Here is a 15,234-nt window from a genome sequence, read left to right as displayed (position 1 = left end):
CTTCGTCTGCGGGCACATCTCAAACCATTTAAATTCGAAGAAATATAACAAACTTTACGGCGATCATTCGCCCTACCTATTGTAGCCATGTGTTACCAAGTAATAGACACTCTTCCTTGATACTCTATCTACTGAAAAAATATATGATTTTGTGTGATGAGGCATTTTTGTTATTTTTTTCCCTATCTGCTCCCCACCCAGTGACCCCCCCTCTAGTCCTAATCCTAAAACCTTACCCTCCCCTGAGTGCCCCTTACCCTCACTCTCTCCCCCCCCCCCTTGAGGAACCCACCCTTCCATTAGGCTAAGCCTCTTTTGGTATAGCTCCCTCTAGTTCCCCCCTAATTAGGACTCCTTGATAACTTTATCCAGATATAGTTTATAGATGAAGAGGGACCAACTCTCAAGCTTAAACTTAGATCACGCTCCTTTTACCCACCCTTTTTTCTTGGCGAATTTTAGCAATGAATCTATTGACCTCTCCCAGCGATCGTAACAGATGCATGTGGTTTTTCCACAGAACCCGGAGGGTGGCTGGAAACCTAAGCTGTGCTTTGCCCCTAAGCTGTTTATTTCTTCCAATCTCTTCCCCATCTCCCACTGTCTCGTAGCCTTTATATGCGAAATATCGGATCTAATTGTAAAGGAGAAGGAGGGGTTATCAGAAGATGGCGATGTTATGGACCCTTCTTTAAGTGCTGCGGTAAGAATTAGTTCCTTTATTGAGTATGATAGAAAATTTACCAAAATCTTGCGTGGTTTTTGTTTCTCTATCTTCCTCTTGAAGGGGTCTCTGTGTATCCTTTGAATCTCATGATTCAAATCGATGTTCGGCTGGCTCTTAAGAATTGTGGCCTTTAACAGATTAATTACAAAGCCCTTTAGATCGTCTCTTTCTAGTGCCTTGGGGACATTGAGGAATTTTAAGTTGTTACGCCTAGAGTGATTCTCAAGGTGCTCCAAATCCCCCTTTAGTTCTCTATTCTGAATGGAAAGAGAGTCTAACCTTGCTGTAGTGGCCTGTAAAGAATCTTTCAGATTTGGCATCTCCTCCTCGAGTGACTCAGTTCTTGCAGTAATCTCTTCTATTTTCTTAGCTAACACCTCACAGGATGATCGGATAGCTGCCTGGTTTGTCTCTGAGACAGTAAATCTCGAAGCCATCTCTGCCTGGTTTAGTTCTGAGGTGGAGAACCTTGATGACATTTCCTCTTTCATGGCCAGTAGCAAGTCGGCTAAGTTGCGTGAATTCAATACTGGAGTAGCTGAAATGGAGCGACTTGAATTAGGGTTTCCCTGCTCCATGTCCTCTCCCCGTTGATCTTGAACTTCATTTTGGACTATATTATAGGCTCCCACCTCCTGATCCTCTAACACAGAGAACCTATTGGAGAGGTCAATCCCTGGGTAAGTGTCCTGTTCTAACATCTCAACAGGGGCACTGATAGCAGGTAGTACACTCAGAATGGCCTGTTCTTGAGATTGACATTTTTGGTTATTTGCCTTGGGCGTCTGGGTCACTTTACTCTTGACTGACTTCCCAAGCTTCTCCTTAGACCTTGATTTAGGGGACACCCGGGAGGATACAGAAAGTGTGTCCAGCCTTTCTGTTGATGGGGGAACCGACCTTTCCTCCTGCGTAGGGCTGGGCATGTTGTTATTTAGCAGTTGGGGCGATTTGGCTGATGATATTAGAGAAATGAGCTGGTAGAAAGTTTTCAATGATGGAGTGATTTTGGTTTTGATTATCGTTTTTTTCCTCCTTCTTTCCTGAACTTTTGGTTTCTCTTGCGGTTGTTTAGCGTGAAAAGACTCCTTAAGTAGCACTTGATCGTTTAATGCCTGATTTTGTTGCCCTGTAATTGTCAGGAGAGCTCTCTTTGTATCTGGGAATGAGGTGGGGGGCAGTAAAGCCTTCTGAGAGAAATGTATAATATCTCCATTGGCTGCTAGGTGCGCAGCTCTTGCACGAAGTGTGTATCTATTTACTTTAGGGGGAGAGACACCCTCATGTATTTTGTCCCTTTTCTCCATACAGTCTAACGAGCATACAACCCCCCCTTTCAAACAGCAACGTCGCCCTTTAGGTGCCCCCTGATCACGAGTATTCGCTTCGCCAGACTCTCTGACCAATCTCTTGATGTCCCAACACAGTAAAAAAAACACCCTCGGAGGCCCCGGTCTGTATTTTGCACACTGACCCCTACCTCCAACGGCACCAAGTAGTTGTTTCCCAAACACTGTGCGAATCCTCCCCACAGCGATCGCCGAAGCAACGAGAGCAGGACGCCGCCTCCACAAACAGCCGCTGCCGCCTCCCACTTCCAGTACGGACCCTCGACGGATGCTCCGCCCTTGTCCCGGGAGTCCGGTACGTTCGCGTCTGCCTCAGCCGCGGGGGAACAGGAGAAACTGGAAAAATGGCACCTGCAGGGCTCCCGACTCATTGCCAACGGGACCAGATCCGCCACCTAGATACCAGAAAAAAACTCCATCGGGAGGTAACCGCTCTACCCCCCGGTTAGTAGCCCATCACAAGGGGGATCGAAGGAGCTCTCCCGCGACCGCTCACACTACGGCCGCCATGTTCCTCACTAGGTTCGAGCCTTGGCAATGACGCTGAACCAATATTGCACGTAATATTAATTAGTTGATGTTTAACCACCATAGGTTTATTCATCTCAAGAATCAACCTATTTCCTTCTAGGTGGGTCATGCAGACTTTTTTGAACTCCTTCCGATTGATAAGGTTCATACTGTCGGGCGAGATAAAATACTCAGGGTGACCATTGTCTAATCTCTTTGCGTCCTTTATTATTTCCCTATTAAGGCCCGCACTATCTGCGGTCCAAATTCTATGCCATAGCAATACCGGCTGGGCTTTAATTAAGTCGGAAATGTATGCAACTCCTAACTCAGAGTGACAATTAAAAACTGGTGTTCTAGTTGGAACGGCTAGGATGAACCGCAAAAAGATGTTTTCCATACATTGAATTGATGTACAATCTTGAAATCCCCAAATACCTGCCCCATAGACTGATACGCTTCCACACTTTGCCTGGTAAATCTTCAGTAAAATTACTGGTGGCTTTTTCCCTAGCTTTTTAGAAAAATTTAAAAGAGCTGCAATGGACTTCATAAAAAGTAAGGACCTAGCCTTAACTGCTGGAGCCCATGAGCCTGTTCTATCAAAAAGGACGCCCAAATAGCTAAAAGAAGTAATAGATTCCACCTTGCTCCCCCCGCCTAAAAACTTCTATTCTTGTTTTTCGCTCTCTCGCATGACATCACAAAGCTTTTCTTGGCATTCAATTTTAAACCAACCTATCTATAATTGTGGTGTAAAAAGTGAGAGCCCTTTGTAGCCCAACCTGGGTGCGGGCCATGAGCACCGCATCGTCGGCATAGAGGAGAGATGCTATCGGGCGAGTATTTACAAATGGCGGGTCCCTAGTATGTAGCACCAACTCCTGTTCCAGGGCGTTGGTGTATAAAGAGAACAGGAGTGGTGCTAGGATGCACCCCTGCCTTACGCCACGTTCTATGTTAAATGAGGCGGTACACTCACCCTCTATGCCATAACGAACCTTTGCGGAAGCTCCAGCGTATAGCTGTCTTGAAAACTGAATTAAAACAGGGTCAACTTTCAGTTTGTTAAGAACGCCCCACAGCTTATCATGAACTACGCAATCAAAGGCAGCTGTGAGCTCTACGAAGGCCAGATAAAATTTCCCTGCTTTGGCCTGGGTATATTTACCAATTAAAACGTTTAAATTCAAAATCTGCTCATTGGTTCGTAAGCCAGTTCTAAAACCATACGGTATCACTTAAAATACCATTTTCCTCAGTCCATCCCTGTAATCGATCAAGAACAATCCTGCCCGCTATCTTCAATAAAGAATCCAACAAGGATATTGGACGGTAGCAGGCAGGATTATCCCAGTCGCCCTTTTTAAAAATGGCGACTATAATTGATTTGGCCCATGTGTTAATAAATCCTTTTTCGCAGCATGCTTGTAAAAACCTAGTTAAAATGGGGCCCCAGATCTCGAGATTTGACCTATAGAGATCAATTGCTACCCCATCAGGGCCTGCAGCCTTACCACTCTTACTTGCCTTGAGTGCAACAATAACATCCTGAAGCGAGATATGAAATTTAATAGGTGTAAAAAACTGGTCTGCGCTCCCTGTTTCTAGCCTCTGGGATACTTCCTCAGTAGTCTTTTGTTTTGAATAAACTTCAGAGAAGTAGTCTATCCAGGTCTGTTCCGCTATAGCTGACTCAATCAATGGGACGTCTGTTTTGTTGATAAGAAATGGGGTGTTAACTGCCGACCAGAATTTCAAACTTTCTTTGCTTTCAGCTGCATCACTGAGATCCTTCCAGGCCTTATCTTTCAACTCAGTTATCCTATTTTTCCTTGCTGCATGATACAGCTTTCTACAGGCCCTAATCTCATTCTTATCTCTTGCCTCTCTATGTAAAGCATTCTTTAAGTTAGAGTAGCTTTTAGTGCAGTTTTTGTCAAGCCAGCCCTTCCCAGTGTTACGCATGCCTTTATGATCCATAGTCAATGTGTTTCTAACAGTCTCAGTAATGCTATTAAAAGCAATTAAAACATCTTCGTGTGTTGGACTGTCGCTTAGACATTTTTGGATTGGATTTATAGCCTTTACTATTATCTCATTGCTTCGTAGGGTCCCGGCTTCCCCAGCGGATGGCATAATCATTTTTTCTGCCCAGTTCATTATTCTGAACCCATGCTATTTTGTTACAAGATCTCCTTGGTACGTAACTTGGAACTGCTATATTTACGCTAATAGCCAAATGATCACTCATGACGTTTTGATGGATATCGTGGGCTTTCACATAACTAGCATAACGATTTGGGATGGTGATGAAATCAATGGTTGATTTAGTACCTCTACCTATAAAAGTATGCCCAAACTCCACAGTGGGTATACACAGACGGTTCGAAAAACCCAGGTCATGTCTAAACATGACTTCATTAAACAGCTCACCTTTTAGGGTATGCTGGAAGTGGATCGGTGGGTCATCCTTATCTGTGGTTAAGCCACACTTCCCTATTTCCGCCAACGGGCACAAGCTGGTAATAAAATCCCCACCCCATATAGGGATGATCTCGAGGTCATCCTTAAATTCTAAGGTGCTAATATTTCTACTGAGCTTCTCCAATATAGGTCCCAACTGGCCTAATTCCATATTATTATAGAAGTTAACCAGAAGAAATGCATTACTGCGTGCAGTATGCATTAAAACCGTTTGGTAATACATTTCTGAACTAACCATCTCACTCTTATATACGCCCAGCAAATTCGAGATGTAAACGCATAGCCCTCCTTTTGGTCTGCCGCTAGGTGATTGAATTGCGGGTGTATGGTTTGTCTTATACCCATTAATATGTATATTGTCAATAGTCCAGGTCTCTTTGAGACACAGGACGTCGAAGTTGTTAATAAAAGTCAACCAAACTGGGTCGTTCACCTTATTCTTTAAACCTGCAACATTCCAAAAAAGGATTCTGCATGGCCTTAGCTCGTTGTCGGTTAGGGTCATATGGTCATCCCCTGAGACATAGACACTTCTTAGGGTACTGTCCCCTTCATCCTCACGGGCTTCCAGAGCCAGGTTCTGGGGGGTTAATACACCTTGATTTTCAGCGATAGGGATATACTTATCTACAAACTGGCCCCTGTCCATCAAATGTCAATCATTCTCATCTAGAGTAGTTAGGGGACCAAATCTATTTTAGATGGCTAGTTTATGGGATGAGGCCTCTCGTGTCCAACCCTGCGTACCATACTTTTCTCGGGTATTTATAACCTGCGGTTGATAAAAAAAAAACAGGGGGCGGACATGGATGCTGGTATTAGGTGTGTTTAATTTGTACAATCTCGATAGGATTTCCCTGACTAAAGCTGGTGATCCTAGCGAGAGAACTATGCAGTCTCCTTCGTACAATTTACTGCTATGACCTACCAAGTTAACCCTCCTCACCATCTTAAATTCCCTAAAAAGAGCATTTGTTAAACATGTCCTGTTACCCAGCCAGTTTATTGTCTTATTTCTTAACGCTGGCCATGTTTCCATTGTAGCTGATGGGAGCTGGGGGACATTAGTTAAAATATTAGTGTATGGTGTTGCTGCTGGGGGAGGTTAAGTGTTTGTACTCTATGCCTCTCCCCAGGAGCATTATTGGCCATTTTACCAGTGCTATCACCACCCTTCTGTTCAATTCTTATTTTGTTATCTTCCCTACCCAAGTCTCTAGGTCTGTTTACCTTTACGTCTTGTGTAGGGCTTTTACATAGAGGTCTAGATGCATTTTGGCATGGGACCCTACGCTCACTCCACTTATTTGTTTCTAGGGTTTTCTTGTCTGTCAAGGTTGTTATTTTTGGGTTAGACCTGTCTATTTGCCCATCTCTAGCCAAAGGTTTCTGGTTTACTACTCCATTATTTTGAGCAGTGTTTTGTTGTACTCCTAAAATTCTTTCCAGGCCAATTTCAATTTTTTCCAATCTCGTCACAAGAGTATTAATAGATAGCGACACAAACTCCTTTAAAACTTTTATAGCTATACGCAGACCCATCACTATGCTTGAGGACTCGATACCAGTTTTTACCCCCTCGAGGCGCTCGTTGTGGGCATGTCCTTTTGTATTTTGTTCCTAACACCCTGCGTTTTCCCGTGAACCTTTTTTAGGTAGGTCTTTAATGGTCTAGATGTATGAGCAGGGATCGGATGGATTGTGACTACTTCTCCATCAGTGTTGTGAACTACCGTTGCTTTGGGCGGGTTACAGGGTTTTTTCTGAGATGGTGATTGGACGTTTTCTACTGGCCCATCTAAAATATCATCAGGAATTTCCTGGACGCACCTGTTATTCAGCTGTACATGGGTAGCATTTTCTGGTATCTCTTTCCCTCCTACCTCTACATCGCTTACGTTACAAATCACATAATTGTCCGTAGTTTGTTGTTGAGGGAGCGGTGGGATTATAGTTTCATTATTAATTGTTTCCTCTACGGAAAACACCAACAGCCCCTGTTAAATAGTTCAGCAGCGTCATATTCATCTTCCTGTGTTTACTCGGTGCTTTTGCTTTCTTTTCCCCATTTTGGTCCGCCGCTGGTAGACCTTCAATACTTGTAGGGCTTATACAGTTATGCCTTGAAAATATGCGTGTCACCTTGAAAGTAGGTATACCACGCAAACTATATACTTGCTAAGTCGCTAAGCACCCACACATGAAAGCTCCTTAAATGTACAAGGCCAGTTGATGGAATATTAAGAACAATAATTAAAAACTGTTAAGAACTATTAAGGATTTAAACAAGAGAAAAGCAATGGAGCTATAAAAAGAATCAAGTATGCGCATACAAAAAAGTGCAAAGTGTAAAGTGCAAAGTCCAAATTCGTTAGCAGCATAAAGTCATTTAGAGTGCAAACTGGAGTTGAATTACTTGCTTCAATATGCAAAAGATTCGGGTGGCTACAAATTAGTAGTGCTCAAAGAACATAGTCACAGTACCTTGCTCGTGAAACCCAAGATGATACAGGGGCTTGAAAGTTAGAGTGGTAGCCCAGCCCGGTCTCCTCCGGCCTCTGACGGGTGCCGACGGGCCTGCCCTTGGCCCGGGCAGTGCCCGGGCACGCCCACGCGCATCCCGTGCTACGGGAGGGGCGCACTGGCTAAGAGGGTCTCTGGCGCCCTCTAGTGACTTCCTCGCCCTGCGCCAAGCAAGGCCCTCTGGGTCCTGTAGTCCGCCTGTAGTCTGCCGCGTGGCCGTTCCCCTCACAGCAGTGCGATGCTATGCAGCGCTGCAACACTGGAGACCCCGAAGAGAGCAGGTAAAAGCTATGCAGAGGGTGAAAGATGGCCATTCCCCTCACGTCGAGCAATGCAAGGTTCAGTGCGTCAGACCAGCATTCAACAATTAAATGGTCTTCTGTGATGGATGGACAGCCTCCTCCTCTCCTCTGTCCTCTTGTTCCTGACTCCTCTCCCACAGCAGGATGCAGGATGCAGAAAGCAGCAAGAAGCACCCGGCTGTAATGCAGCCTTGCTGATTCTGGGTCGGAGCGTCACGCCACAGTCAGCATTCCTCATCAGGCTGCAGTTTGGCAGCTCTCTCACTGGTGCTTCGGTACCAATACCTGGCCTCTCCTGAGGAGAAAAACAGTCCATGTGGAGAGTGCTCCCCGGGAAGTACGGCGTCTACAGTTATACTTATTTCAAGTAGCTATAGCTCGCGCCCCCACCATACACAATGTTGTCATAAATGATTTAAGTTCAGCTGTCATCAGTAATATCGTCAATGATGTCAGAGAACCTGCCATGAGTAACGTAAAGTAATAATTAGTTACCATATATAAGGCATATCCCCCACTGTGTGCAATGGCCAGGCCCTGCATCAACCCCCTCCCTCGGGCTGTCAACCCTCTACTACACATAGCATTTTTGTTTTGGCCACAGGACCTGGCATCTGGGCATGCCCTACGCCCAACTCCACACAGGCAGCCAACCACACTGTTACACAATGTGTTCGCCTGTTTGCAGCAACTCACTGCAGACACTCAGGTCCCGCCCCCTTAAAGATTCTCATGGGAAGCTGCGCCATTGTGGGACTCCGGTGGAAGTCCAGGGGCTGTGCTGGCTCCCGTGGCACACCCGCACAAAATATTTTTTTTCCTAAATGTGGCCCTGGGGTCAAATTCCAGAAATGGTGAGAGTACCCATACTCAGTCCCCTCATAGCCTATTTTTTTCTAATTTTCAAGAAAGGCAACCGAGTCCCAGTGTCTTGAAAGGACATCCTCAACATTTGTCTTCATGTTGCAGCCAGATAATCCCAGCGCGAGCTGTTGCTGCACTCTCGCAGGGACGACTGATGGAAAAATGCCCCCACTGCTCATCAGTTCAATCTATTTATTTCAGGCGACGGGGACCTCATCACGAGCCTCTCATGAACCCAACCATCTGAATTTACAGCATTTTTTAATCCTAATTTCCCCTTAAACTACTGAATGGACTTACAACAAATCCCAAAAACCACGCTTCCTGGAACAGGATCTAGCTTCCTGCCAAATGTAGTTATTCCATTCAGCAGTTTTGGCTGTTCATACATTCCTATGGAAATTACATGGGGAAATTAAGTTTTGGGATTGCCCTTTTTTCTCAACCCCCGCTTGATGGGTTACCCAAAATATATGTATATCCCAAAATGTTACTATTTTAAAATTACTGCACTGTTAGGAAACTTAGAAGATGGGTAGGCTGCGTAAACAGTTGTGGAAATTGGATGCTGCACTTATGCAGGAGTCTCTCTCTTTAACTATTTCGACCCCTTTAAAATACATTATGCCTAAAATTACGGAAAAAACCCACAGCCCCCCTTACATTTTTAACCCTCCAGTGTGATACCTGCATTAACATCTCAATGCCTATTTACTTCAGTGTGCACTTCAAGAAAGGCTTTACATTCAAAGCTCCTATACCAACAAATGGCATTCAGATGTACCTCAATTTTCTCTTGATTACAGAATGTTAGCACTCTATTTGTTCATTAGAACTCTGTGGTAAAGCTGCAGTTGATCATTAAGGGGTTTACTGACAAGCTGCTGCTTGTGTTAAAAGTGTATGTTTCAGAATGTTTTACTGAAATGGATGAGAAAGATATTTGAAAACTCATAGAAAATGGGTCCTCATTTTACCTTTCTATAGGACTAACCATAATTCCTATGGCAAAAAAACAGCCTCATTTTGTTCATTTATAGAGGAAATGCATTACGTTTTACAGCTTTGAGTCCATCAAGAAAGCTTCAGGTGTGCCACAGTTTTGTCATAAATACAGAATATCAGCGCTCTAGTTGTTTATTAGAACTTTGTGCTAAAGCTACAGTAGAACCCTGGGGAATCAATCGACAGGCTGCTTCTGCTGCTGCTGGTGGAAGTACAAGTCTTCCTTATACTATTGATTACGCCAACTTGCACCCTTTATCTATCCTACTAGGTTGGCGCCGATGGTCTTTTATTTACCTACTAAAGTGGTTGAGGGGAGCAGAACAATTCAGGGTTATACTTTCAATATATAGATGCCTTAAAGGACCACAGACTCCGAACTTCAGTTTGGGCGATTTATTGTAAGGCCAAAAACAATTGGAAGTAGACACGGCAAAGAATCAAATTATATAGATATAGAAAGATCAATATAGAGCCAAGTCTACGAATATAGGTTATTCGACCCAAAAGGCATAGGATGATAAACTCCAAGATCAGAATGCAACAAAGAATAGATGCAGAGTCCAGATCCTTTTTCATTAGGAAGGAACAAAAGCTTTCCCTACACTATTCTAAATGGAGACCCTACCTAATTCCCTTCCATCATTTCCCAAAGGTGTCAGCACGTGTTGACTTCATAAGAAGTACTCACGTCAAATGGGTTGATTAGCTTAAGGCTTTGGAGCTCACTCTAGGATGCTCCTTCTCCTCCGAAAGCTATCAGAAGTCTGGTCTCACTGTCCCTGCGCAATATACAAAAAATGTGGTTAGACTGATAATAGGTCATCAGAAAATTTCCACTGCAACTTTGTCAGTGTGGTGATTTTCCATGCCAGGGGCATGATGAACCTTCTTTGTTTGGATGGCCTTGGTTCCCAGATAGGCCAGACACGGAAGGCATCTTCACTTCTCGCCTTTCAGCCATCTTCAAAGACATTCTGGGCATCTCCTTCAATCTGAAAATAATTAGTTTGCATTCCGGCACCTGTAGTAGGATGAGAACACTCTGTTTTTCAAAAACAACATGTGTTTAATTATTTATTTCTCGAGAGACCAAGGAGATGTGAAACTATAAACACTCTGCGCTTTTGGGCCTAGACTTGGGCAACTTCAACTAAACACAAATACATTATATGAGTATAATATCATCCTGTACCTTATACATTCAGGACTTACAATGCATACATGGTCCTACTCAAATGTATCCACTACACTTATTGTTGAATGGTTCCACTAAATACATCTTAATAATCATAAAACACTGCAAACGATAAGAATACACATGAGCGCATTTTAACCATGAGTATAGTGCACCCATACAATATAGAGTGCTGAAAGCGCTCTATCAGTTCCCCCCTCTTATGACTAGTGTCATAACACCATTTTGCTATTCTCTCACAATTCCGCTCCTTGTAGAAAAGACCGACCTAAACAGAAGCTAAAGCTTGCCGGCCCTGTCTAAATCTTTCTAACCCTTTAAGGTGCTGAGAATGACTGTCCTGCAGTCATTCCAGTTGCTGTTCTCATTTTTTCAACACATTCTCCTGGTGTCTTGCCCTTTGCCATTTGGATGCTTTGATGGCTCCCAGTGAGACAATTATACAAATGACAGCTATTATGATGGGTTTAAAAATGTATCCCATTATTCCCTGCCCATAACTTCCAAAACAGCTCCCATTCTTTCCGAATCCCTTACCAATTTAGTCCCAGAGTCCTTCAGCAGCCAGATTACGTAACTCTTGATGTATATCTGAGATATTATTAATATATTTCCTTATATCCTGACTGTTGTCAGGTATATAAGTACAGCACTGTTGGACTCTCAGTAATTTACAGACTCCTCCGGCTTTTGCTTATAATACGTCTAAAGCAAGACGATTTTGAAGAACCATAGCCCTTATCAAAACCATCTCTCCACCAACTAATAATATAATTTGGGCTGTATTCACAGAGAGTTTATCTACTAATGTTGCCAACTTTCTGATCTTCACATCATTTAAAATCATACCCATACTGGGTATCATAGCTCCAAACACATCACCAATGATTTCTCCTGCGTTCACACCACGTTTTCCTCTGTGAGGACCTTTCCGTTCCAAAGGCTATAAATCATCCACATGGAAGATTTTGGGAAATACTACAGCCAAATAACATGTACCATACCAATTCTTGGGCAGATTCACGTAGGCATTCTTTCCACACACAAAATACACATTGGGCACTATGGTTAACTTATCCAGTAGTGCTTGTCTAATTGATTCTTCAATCAGGAAAATGTGTTCACAATCACTCGGACCTACGAAGATTTTATGATAGTATGTTGACGGGTGTCTAATGCACAGCTTCCCTCTCTGCTGGAAGTCTAAAGCTATTGGTTCAGAACTCCCTTTTGCCTTATGATCTAATTCTTCTTAGGTCCATGGAATAACTTTATGCTTAGGATCTGGTCTAAATAAGGTCTGTCTATGCCGATCTTCTATCTGATCTACAAACTTCTTTTCTATGTCAATTAACATGCAAATCAGATTGTGTCTGTGGGAGTAAGATGTACCTAAAGTAAAGGTAGGCACAAAGTATGTAGACATTCGCTCTACCTGCTTGTAATAATCATATTTGTTCATATACTTAAGAACTGGGACTACTGAAAGTACCACCTCATAATTCGAGAAATAGTACTCAACGTGTGCCTTGCTATAAAACATGCTCAACAACACACTACATGTAATCCCATAGGTCAAAGGCAAATGATGGTATTGAATACCTTCTTCTACTAATGCTGGTAGTTGCATACACACATAACAGTCTTTCGCTTCCATGGTGTCTCCATACTCATACAATAAACGAGCATATGCATTCAGCGTGAAATCACCTTTTGACAATTCTACATGTAATCTGCCACTAGTTTCCATGATCATCTCTTTATCTTTCATGGATGGACCCTCTTCTAAATGTGAAACAGGTGTGGTAAATGTAGACTGTTACCCATTTTTATCAGCATCTTGAGACTCAACCAAAGAGGTAACAATCACCATAATTATAACAATAAGCACTACTACAATAAGGGTACCAATTATGCATTTTTGTTTGCGTCCTGAATTTTCGGAAGCCATGTTTCCTCTTATTCGATTGTGAAGCACAAAGGGAACGATAAAGTCTCTTCTCTCACTGTACTTCGCTTATACTGTTGTTCACAGTGTCTCTTTCATTTGCTCTTTCTGTTCAATTATTGCAATATTCAGTCCATTAATACTAAACCTATTGAAGAGATGTAGTCAGCCCTAATTCTCAGTTCTTCTTCTATTTGAAAGTCCCTAATTATACATTTTCTTTCACTTGGAGCTAGGTTATCTTCTTTCTAAAGCCTAATGCGTTCTTCGGTCACAGTTCAAGCTTCATCTGTCATGATATTCGAGCCAAGTATGCTAAGGACGAGTTGCAGAATTTCTGCACGGATTTCTCCCAATTCTTGTGCAGTAAGCTGTCGCCCAAATGAGGGGAAAACAATCTGATTAAGGATCAAAAATCTCAAACCACTCAGCCTAGGTGGATTAGAGACTGTCAGCGTTAGGGTTCCAAAGGCTTCTACTCCGGGGACAAGTAACTGGATATCAATCGAGAGGGTGTCTCCTCCGTAGCTCACTGTACCAGTCCCCAATCACCTGGAATTCTTCGGTCTCTGCATCTGCAACCAGATACGTCCACTCAGAAGATGCGTACTTTTGAGACGGTATCCTCTTTCTTCTGGATCGTCTTAGACCATCCGATCCTTCTTCTGTTTCACTTTGATCAGATTCAGATGTTTCAGGAATTGGAACGAGATTTTTCTCAAAAGCGAGCCTTATATTTAGCCTTTCCTTTCTTGCTGGCCACTTCTCTGCTCTGGCGTCTGCTCTCCTCACTTCCTCTTGGTCTGATCCTTTTGCGCCAGGCCGTTCATCCAGGTGTGGTTCAAAGTGCACGTCCGCAATCTCATCGATCTCAGGTCCTGTACTCAAATCTGAGGCAGTGTGCTCTCTTCTTTCTTGCTCTGTTGACTGTTCAGCTGCATCAGCACCATTCACGCCTTGATCTGTTCCTTCACCTTGAGTTGCATTTTCAGTTGTTCTGCTTGGAACAAGGGAAGTAATTTCTTCGACGGGCTCTGAAACTCGGTGAGTATGTGAAGCGTGGATTCAATTCGGTAACCAACCACACTTCACAGCGGTACTTGTGACCAATATCACCTGATTTGGTCCTCTCCAACGAGCATCAAGGCAGATCTTCCTCACGTACTTTCGAACCAGCACTCAGTCACCAGGGTTAAGATCATGCAGCAAGTCTCTCGAGGTGGATGCAGTCGCAGCCTCGACCTGGTGAGATACAGAATTAACCACATCAGCCAGTCCTCTACTATAATCCAACACCATATCATCTGTGATGTTTATTAATGCCGTAGCTAGCACCATAAGCAATCGTATAGCTCGTCCAGTTAATATCTCATGGGGGGGAGAGCCCTGTTCTCCTGTCAGGAGAGCTACGCAGACTCATTAAGACTAATGGCAACGCGTCTGGCCATTTCAATGCAGTCGACGAGCAAACCTTAGCCACTCTCATTTTGATTGTGCCATTTACCTGTTCCACAAGACCTGATGCTTCCGGCCTGTAGCTACAATGCAACCTCTGATCAATGTTCAAGGCAGCACACAACAATTTCATGAGTTCGCCATGAAAGTGTGTTCCTCTATCTATCTCCACAGAAGTCAGAAATCCATACGTCAGTATCAGTTCCCTTAAGAGCAGTTTTGCCACTGTGAGGCTATCACATTGCCTAGTTGGATAAGCCTCCACCCAACGTGAAAAGATACACACCCCCACCAAAACATATCTCAGCTTGTTACATCTTGGCATTTCAATAAAATCCAATTGTATCCTATTGAAAGGGCCTCCTGATCTTCCAATGTGACTCATTGCATCCACAAATTTCTTTACGACGTTCATTTGCTGACACGTAACACACCTGTGACACACTTCTTCAGCATTCACACAAAATCGTGGCTTAAACCACGTTTGCCTGAACACTCGCACCATGGCTTCTCTTCCTAAATGAACTGCTCCGTGAATCTGTCTTGCCATCGGGCTCAATAGGCAATTGGGCAGTAGCGGTCCGTGGAGGGAGTTCGGTGCGGCGGTGAGGCGGGGCGGGGGGGGCAGGGTGGGGAAATGTAAACACCGGAATATGGATGAACGGAGGTAAGTACACATTTAAATAAATAAAACGAATTTCGTTGCACGCGCTGCATCGCATTTAGCGATGCAGCACGCGCAAAGGAATTCATTAATTTTATTTAAATGTGTATTTACCTCCGTTCATCCATATTCCGGTGTTTACATGTCCCCACCCTGCCCCTCCCCCGCCCGCCTCACTGCCGCACCGAACTCCCTCCACGGA

At 43.7% G+C, this 15,234-nt stretch overlaps 1 long non-coding RNA gene across 1 annotated transcript in view; it reads right to left on the bottom strand.

Annotated features, from left to right (window-relative positions):
• The window catches only part of LOC146821287 (uncharacterized), a 216,709-nt gene extending 208,906 nt beyond the window's left edge, over window positions 1-7,803 (bottom strand). Inside the window, exon 1 of the long non-coding RNA XR_014962693.1 lies at window positions 7,558-7,803. This is a non-coding gene — a long non-coding RNA (uncharacterized LOC146821287). The remainder of the gene's footprint in view (window positions 1-7,557) is intronic.
• Between the last annotated feature and the right edge of the window lie 7,431 nt (window positions 7,804-15,234).

This window comes from Triturus cristatus, chromosome 6 (assembly GCF_964204655.1).
Source record: "Triturus cristatus chromosome 6, aTriCri1.1, whole genome shotgun sequence".
Taxonomy (NCBI): Eukaryota; Metazoa; Chordata; class Amphibia; order Caudata; family Salamandridae; genus Triturus; species Triturus cristatus.
The sequence above is the reverse complement of the archived record's forward strand: the minus strand, read 5'-3'. Positions and strand labels throughout refer to the sequence as shown.